This window comes from Camarhynchus parvulus, chromosome 2 (assembly GCF_901933205.1).
Source record: "Camarhynchus parvulus chromosome 2, STF_HiC, whole genome shotgun sequence".
Lineage (NCBI taxonomy): Eukaryota > Metazoa > Chordata > Aves > Passeriformes > Thraupidae > Camarhynchus > Camarhynchus parvulus.
In genome coordinates this window covers 36609111-36616993 of record NC_044572.1, presented here as the reverse complement: position 1 = coordinate 36616993, position 7883 = coordinate 36609111, and the positions used below count along the sequence as shown (strand labels likewise).

At 46.9% G+C, this 7883-nt stretch overlaps 1 protein-coding gene across 1 annotated transcript in view; it reads left to right on the top strand.

Moving 5' to 3' along the window:
* The first annotated feature begins 3962 nt into the window (after nt 1-3962).
* The window catches only part of SATB1 (SATB homeobox 1), a 91943-nt gene continuing 88022 nt past the window's right edge, over nt 3963-7883 (top strand). Inside the window, exon 1 of the mRNA XM_030967536.1 lies at nt 3963-4356. The gene's annotated coding sequence lies outside the window, so the exon portion shown is untranslated. The remainder of the gene's footprint in view (nt 4357-7883) is intronic.

Sequence of the window (7883 nt, the reverse complement as noted above, 5' to 3'; positions counted from 1 at the left end):
TACCCAAATGTTATTTTCAGTTTCTGATATGCTCAGCTTAAGCAAACCATGATGAAAGCAAGCAATTATAAAGAATGATAGGTGGCATGTGGTGGTTTTCACTGATATAGCATTATCCACACACTACATGCTGGAAATAAACCACACTCGATAATGTACATATAACTTGGGAATGACACAAGTATCTAAGCACTGCTGAGAGTTCTGTTGCTCATCAGTAATTTCAGGCAGAAGATGGCCTTCTCTGTCAACCATGGGTCAACATAACTCTCAAGTAGGCACACGTTCCTGAAGCATTTCTTCTAGATAATGAACATTTCATTTCAAGCCCCAGGTAATATCAGATACAGAAAAAAGCCCACATATGTATGTATTTGGTTCCTGGATCCATGTGGATGCTTTTAACCCCACTCTACTCCTTGCTGAACTTCACTTTCCACCCCTCTGTACTCATGTCTAAACATAAAGGTATTTACATGTCTGAAAGGAACTGGAAAGCAACTGTGATATTTCCCAGAGGATTTTAAAGCTCTTCTCACACAAAAGCAACACATCATTATGTCATAGTAGCACTTCAATAAGGGGCAGCTCAGGAAGGGCCTCTGACATGGTTATGATTAGCAGATTCATCACTTTCTCTACCTCACTTGTAAAAGAAAGACTGGAACAGAAACATTTTCAGTTAGTATTATCCTTCCCTGGAATCAGTTATGTCTGTAGGCCTTATAGAATGTGCCATCAATAAGATGGTCTTTGGATAAATGTACTTATATGCACTGCTGGAAGTACCTAAAACTGATGGGTCTCTGAAATCGTGTGTGTATCTGTTGTTCCTTGGCAGGTTCTAAATCCACAAATTCATGAGTGGCTTATTGTGATTCATATGCCACTTACATTTTTGGCAGGTAATGCTAATGGTATTGGAGAATGACTATTTGAATGAGATCTGCACCCACTTCCCTCAAATCAGGACTCTAAAAATGCTCAGAAAGGAGCTGTCAGCATAAATAAAAAAAAAAAATTAAAAAAGAATGTGAACACTTATTCTGTATAGGGTTTCAACTCCACAATTCCAGGCATCAGGGATGAGCAGGATGAACAGGACTTTCTATAGCTCCTGTAGAAGGCTGGGCAAGCAAACATCTAGGGGGGGAAATTGAGGAAGAGGAAATATCTACGTGTCAGTAATAGGAAAGCTATATTGTATACCTGGTTTTTAGGCATGCCATCTGTGCTCAGTCATACCAAATAGCTTTGATGACATGCCACAGCTAAAGGACAGGCAATATATGTCTTGCTCCAGTGACATGAATGACACAACTTGGTAAAACTCACTGCTTAATGATATAAATCATTACTCTCAAACACAGTATATGGTTGTCCCATACGTTTTTCAGTGATTAGACTCATACTAGGTATTTGGATACTGAAAGCACTGAAGGAGCGTTATGGTGAAAACCAGTGCACACTAGGTAAGCAAGAGAGCCTTATCTATACTAATCCTGGACTTCCCATCATAGTTTGTTGGTTTGTAACAATACCATAACATTCAGCTAATATTGTTTACAGTAGCCTAATAACAAGCAATTCTATTCCCATTACTGCTCACAGTCTGGTATTAAATATTTGTTTCCAAAGTAAACTGCCTGATGTAGTTGAAAAGTATTACCACACTTTTTTTTTAAACCTGAATAAACCTTATCTTTTAAAAACAAAATGTGACCTTAAAAAAGGGTGTATATTTTGACTAATATACAAAGTTGATGGAAAAAAAGGTTTATGTTACATTTCGATTTTAAGGAAGGATTTTCCATAGTGCATTTGAGGATCTTTAAGAGGGAGCTTGATCTAAACTCAGTTCCAGTTCTGGATCTGGTCTCAAATCCATGTGTAGCCTCAGGCAAATGTGTTAATTTTCCTGTTTCAGTTTCCCTGCCTTTAAAGTGGGGATAACGTGACTAACCGAAATAGCTTAGCTGCAATTTGTAGCAATGAGTAACTTGATTATTAGATTTCTGAGACATGAAACATGATTATTATTAGGGCTTACTGACCAGCCAGTCAGAAATGTGATACAAATAAAGGAGATGGGTCTTTGACAATAGAAGGATGTAGGTTAGTCAGTCAGTCAGTCAGAGTAGCTCTGCAAGGAGGCAACTCCAGGGAGTGGAGAGTTGGACCTATAAAAGAGAGAATGTTCCCTTTGTACTGATCTCCTCTTTATTACCCCATGGTATCAAAAGACCATAAAAAGCTAAGTCCTCTCTGAGAAATGAATAGGTCCAAAGCACTACAACAAATCAGCTGCAGGCAAATAAATTTTTATCTGTGTGAGTGAGCTCAATGTTATTTTCTAGTGGAAATGTCAGAATTTATTAAAGACCTAGCATTTCTATTTAAAATGAGAGAGTAGAGGATGATACGTTTTAAACTGAGAAAAAGTCAGAGGACTGATAACATGGAGATAAAGGAGTGAATTAATTTCTGGTGTTGTTGAAGTAATTTGGTATTCAACATATTGAGTCCAAATTTGCACCACCGTACCTAGTATAAATAGTAGTGCCTTTTAATAACTGTGACAAAAATACTCTCCCCACTGGCAAGGTCAATATTATTAATTGCTATTCCTATTATTAACCTTTGGGCTTGTGTATCCTCCATGGATTAATGATTATTCAATAACTGAGCTACAAGGTTAACTTACTAATAGCAATTAATAGAAGGACATACTGCTGGCTAACTAGGAAAAGCAATGACAAATCAACTTCTTGGCCTTGGTCTTGTTTCATGCAAAGGTGCCTGCGGGAATTGTACCTGTCGGCTCCCAAAGTTGAAAGAGAAAATCTGCCTCAAAGTCGAGACAAATAAAAAACGGAGATCGGGCTGACATCCGGGGTCCCCTCTATCGTCAGTCTCCTAGGGAATAAGAAACAGCCTCAGCTTTCAGGGAAACCTGCGTTCATTGCCAGGGTCATTCTCCAGGAACTCCACTTCCAAATCCTGCATCAGCGAAGAGGGGACAGAAGGTCTTAAAAACAGAAAAAGGAGAGAAAAGTACTTCCCCTAGGAGAAGTTTCATGAATAAAGGCAATTCTCAAAGAGCGTTACGGAGGAGCACGTGGTGCCAGGTGAAACACCGGGCAGGAGGACCACAGCGATGCGGGATTCGGCCCCGCTCCCGGCCCGACGGGGCAGCGGAGCTGCCGGCAGGCAGAGGCCTCCGGGGGATGCCTGCTCGCCCCCGGGCATCCCCAACCCGCGGAGACGGCCTGCGCGGTAGCGGAGCTGCTCTCCGTCGGCCGCCTCAAATCGCGGGTGGCCGTGGAGCGCTGCCTGCCCGAAAGGGGCTGCCGCCGGCGCTCTGGGAGTAGCGGCGCGGGGCGGCCAGAGGGCGCGGGGACAGCTGTGGAAATAAAGGAGCGGGGGAAGGATGGAGTGAAGGGGGAAGAGGGGGGCGGGGGCGCGGTGCCGGGGAAGGCAATGCGGGGACGGTGGAGGGTTTCGACCCGAGTTCTGGAGGGAAGGGGGGCACGGCAGGCAGGGACACACGGACACCGCCATCCCCCGGCACTTCCAGCAAGTCAGCCCCATCGCCCCGCGGGGCCGGGAGCCGCCAGAGGGAAGGAGCCGCCGCGCACACACACACACACAGACACACAGACACACGCCACCGCTGCACTCCAGCCGCCGCTCGCTTCTCCCCCTCCTCCCACCGCCGCCGCGCAGGCAGGAGGCAGCGGGCGCGGAGCAGAGCGGGCGGCGCAGGGCTCGGGGACCCCGGCCCCGGTCGGACCGGCCTCCAGCGGCCGCGCTGCCCCGACGGCACCGCCGCCCCCTCCCCGGGGGCAGCGCGCACCTCCCCGCCTGGAGGGGCCGTGCGAGGCAGCGGGCGGGGGGAGCGCGGGCACACACACACACACACACACACTCACACACACACACACACACATATACACACACACACACGCAGGCACACCCGCACAGACACACGCAGGCAGAGGCAGGGCTGCCCCACGCCGGTACCTTGCTGCCCTGGTGTTTTCCGTCCGGGCTCCTCCTTGCTGAGGCAGCTCGGAGCGGAGCCGAGCGGGCGGGTGCGTGTGCGTGTGTGTGTGTGTGCGTGCGTGCATGCGTGTGCCTCTCTGTGTGTCTGTCTGTGTGTGTCTGTGTGTGTGTGTGTGCGAGAGCGAGCGAGCGAGAGAGACTCTCCCCCCTCCCCCTCCTCCTCCTCGCTCTCCTTCCTTTAAACGCCCACTCCTGATGGGTGAAAAGACAACTTGAACTTCAGTGCAATTAACTTCGCCGGCGCCTCGGAAGCCGGAGGTGTCGCCGGCCTCGCCCGCCGCGCTCCCATGAGTGAGTCGGTCCCGCTCCTTCGGCGTCTCTCCTCGGGGACGTGGGGGACGGGGGGGGACAGAGCCGTGCCGGGGGCACCCGCCGCGGCGATTTACCCGGCCGTGCCGGCCCGGGAGGGCGGGCGGGAGGGAGGCGCGGGGCGGGTGGCTGCGCTCGGCGCTGCTGCTGCCGGAGCTTCCCGGCCGGCACGGGCTCTCACCTGCCGCCGCGCCGCTGCCGGTCGCCGGCCCCGCTCCGCTCCGCTCCCTCGCCCGCTGCCGCCTCGCCCGCCGCCGGCACGGGGGAGCGGGGGGGAGGTGGGGGGTGGGGGCAGAGGAAAAACCCCAAAGTTTGGCAAAGTTCTTACCCAGCGCCGCGCGCCTCCCGGCTGCGGCGGGCGCGGGGCGGCGGCGCCCCCGACGGCGCGCGGCGAAGCGGCGGGGCCGGGGGTCGCGGGCAGGGGGGGATGGGGGGTCGCGGGGTGGCGCTTCCGCGGGGCGCGGGGGTTGCGCGGGCGGCCGAGCGGCGGCGGCTGCCCCAGCCGGGGGCGCGCCCGTGGCGGTGGGTGGCACGTCCCCCCGCCCGTCCGCGACACGACCCGGCGCTGCCGCTGTCACGGGGAGCAGTGCCAGGAGCTCATCTGTGTGCTCCAGGATTTACTTTTGATTTTTCCGCTCCGTCTCCGAACCCGCCACTCGAGGTTTTGCTAAATCCTCGCCCCTTTGTCGCCGTGTCCGCCGGCTGCCGGGGGGAACGCTCCTGACAGGCACCTGCCCGACCCGGAGTTTCCCTCTGCCAGTCTCCAGCTTTTTCTGACTGCGGGAGAAACTTCGCTACAATCTAAGTTTTCTGAAACACTTTGCACCAGCTCCTAAGCTGAAATGAGTTTAAACTGAGAAAAGCTCTCCGCTGGTTTTACTCCGTGCAAATCAGCACTGCGCTTCTGCGAAAATAATTCACAAATTCAGATGCAGAGACTCCAGGACGTGTGATCTGGAGGTGCTCTTTCATTCTGGTCCATGCTACTTGGGTGGGAGTTAGCAGCAGCCTCTTATTTCTACTTTATATTATTTTGGTACAGTGCGTTCATATATTTGTCTGCTGTAGTCTGCTGGCAAACATTAGCATTCAAGCTTACATTTTTGACAAATGTGCAGACAGGAATAGCATGAATAGGCATCTTAAATATTAACAACCTAAGCATCTGTTGTGAAACAAATTTAATATATTTACTCTGTTTTTCTCACATTGTTAGGAAAGGTTACAATAAGTGTAAAATTTCAGCTGTAGTTAGCACAAGGAATGCTTGGATATTTCACTATCTGTTCAAGCATTTAACACAATCGCCAGATAGAAATGTGTCAAATCAGGCGCACTATTCAAAAACAACTTGAAACTGTAAGCGTAGAGTGTATAGACATGAATATAGCATGTTCTCTGCAATTTATATCTTCTAATTACTCTTCAGCACTATTTGTAGAATTTGAGAATGCTTTTTCCAGTCCCGTACTCCTATATGCTCTTTAATATGTTTATACCTACACACACTCATTTTCTAATTCACTATTTGAGATTGTTATTGGTATTACCTTGCTTTTTGAGTTGAAGCAATAGTTTTGTGAGGAAATGTGAAATAATATAGAGTAGGTAAAAAAATGAGCAGGCAGAAAAAGCAATGTGTTCACATATAAGCATGCGTCGGAACAGATAGTGCACAAACAAGGCAATAGAAGAGAAATTAAAATCCTTGGCTAGTATGCTATGTATGCCCACTCTTCTGTACAGCTAGTGGAAAAGAAACAACTGACTCCAAGGAATTCCTCTGTCCCTGTAATAAAACTGTTCAGAGCAGAACAAGAGCACAGAAGAGCAAAGCCTCCAAAAAGGCTGTAGAGTTATTTCAGGAATCAGTGCATTCCTTCCCTTTTCCCCACAAGTTCAAATATGTAATAAATAAGTCCTTTGTATGCAAAATAGTTTACTGGAACAAAAAATATTTAAATGAAATGCTTTTTGTGCATGAATTTTGAAAAACTGGCCATTTCCTTTTTATATTCTTTGTTCTTGATACTTTAAATAGCAAAGTAACTCTTGCAGTTTCCCCTCTCATGCTATTTTAGCGACTTGTGTGAATCCTAACCTGCTGCTGAGCTCCTGAGAAAGCAGTGTGAAGCAGAGTCGATCTGTAAGTCACTGATGGGACACAGTGTTTTGGCAGTATCAGAGCAGAGAGAGGCTGCCACGCCAGCCCCAGCTTGTACAGGAGCAGGGCACCTCTTTGGTTTGCAGCGTAGGCCCAGCGTGTCAGGGGATGAGCACCTGCCCTCTGTGGCTGTGCTTCCCAAGGCAGCTCCAGCCCTGCCTGCAGCCCTGCCAGCATCCCACAGGCACCAAGCACCACGCTCAGCCCTGCTGGGGACGTGGGCACATCCACCCCAGCAGCACTAAAACCTCTTCAGAGAGGTTTCTCTAAAGAAAATGCTTCTCCCACGTTACAGGTTTGGGATAGAGAGGGCTTTACATGTGTGCAATTGCCATTTAGATGATAATCAGTTGAAGTCTGGTGTTCTTCTTAAAAAAAAGACCAACCAAAAACCCCACCAAATCTTTTAAATGTATCAACTACTTGATTTTTCAAAGTACTGTTACCTTTTTAATGTCACCTAATTTTTTTTAGTCTAAGTATTGTCAGAGGAATTTGAAGTAATTCTTTAAGTTTCCAGCTGTATTTGAAAAAAAATTAAGAAGATTACTTTATTAATAAAATAGCTCATAATATATAGAAAAATACATTAAAGTAGATTTCTGAATTAAAACTGGAGGAAATATGACTTCTGAAATGTTTTAGTCATATTTCTAGGAACTATGGTATTTTAACATAGACTCTAGTGAAGCATTTTATTGCCTTCTTGTATATAACAGCCATTGCTCTCTCTAGATATATTTAATATATATCCAGTGAAGGCACAAACTTTCCTTCTACAACAGTTTAAACACATCTGGAACATTTTACTTTCTTATAATTTATGTTAATAGATGTAGAGTGCATATACAATCTTCTCAGACATCATTGCTTTTTCCAAAGGGGAATTTTTTTACTTTCAGTCAGGGAATATATTTATAAGAACAAAATAACTCAAAGTATAGGCAATTCTATATATCATTTTATTTTCTGTTATATTAGGTTGATTATATAAAGCTTTCATTTAGAGCGATGGGATGATGAAATTACAGAGGAGTGATTGGCTTTTGTTTTTTCAAATGGTTCAAGTTGAGGGCTGCAAAAATGAATGTTTTTTGTAAAGTTCTTTGAGTGCATAGTATTTTTCATAGAATTCTGACAAATTAATTTAATAGAAAAGCCACAAGTCTCTTAGCCAGGTAAAATGGAAGTTCTGTTTTTGCCGTTATAGGCATCAGGCTTCAGTAACCTGCTGCTCTTGTGGAATGAACACTTTCTACTTAAAGCTATCATGCACCTACTGTTTATTTACGCTGCATTAAACTGACAGCACGGCAATCAGAGGAAAAAATATTACTTACTTTCC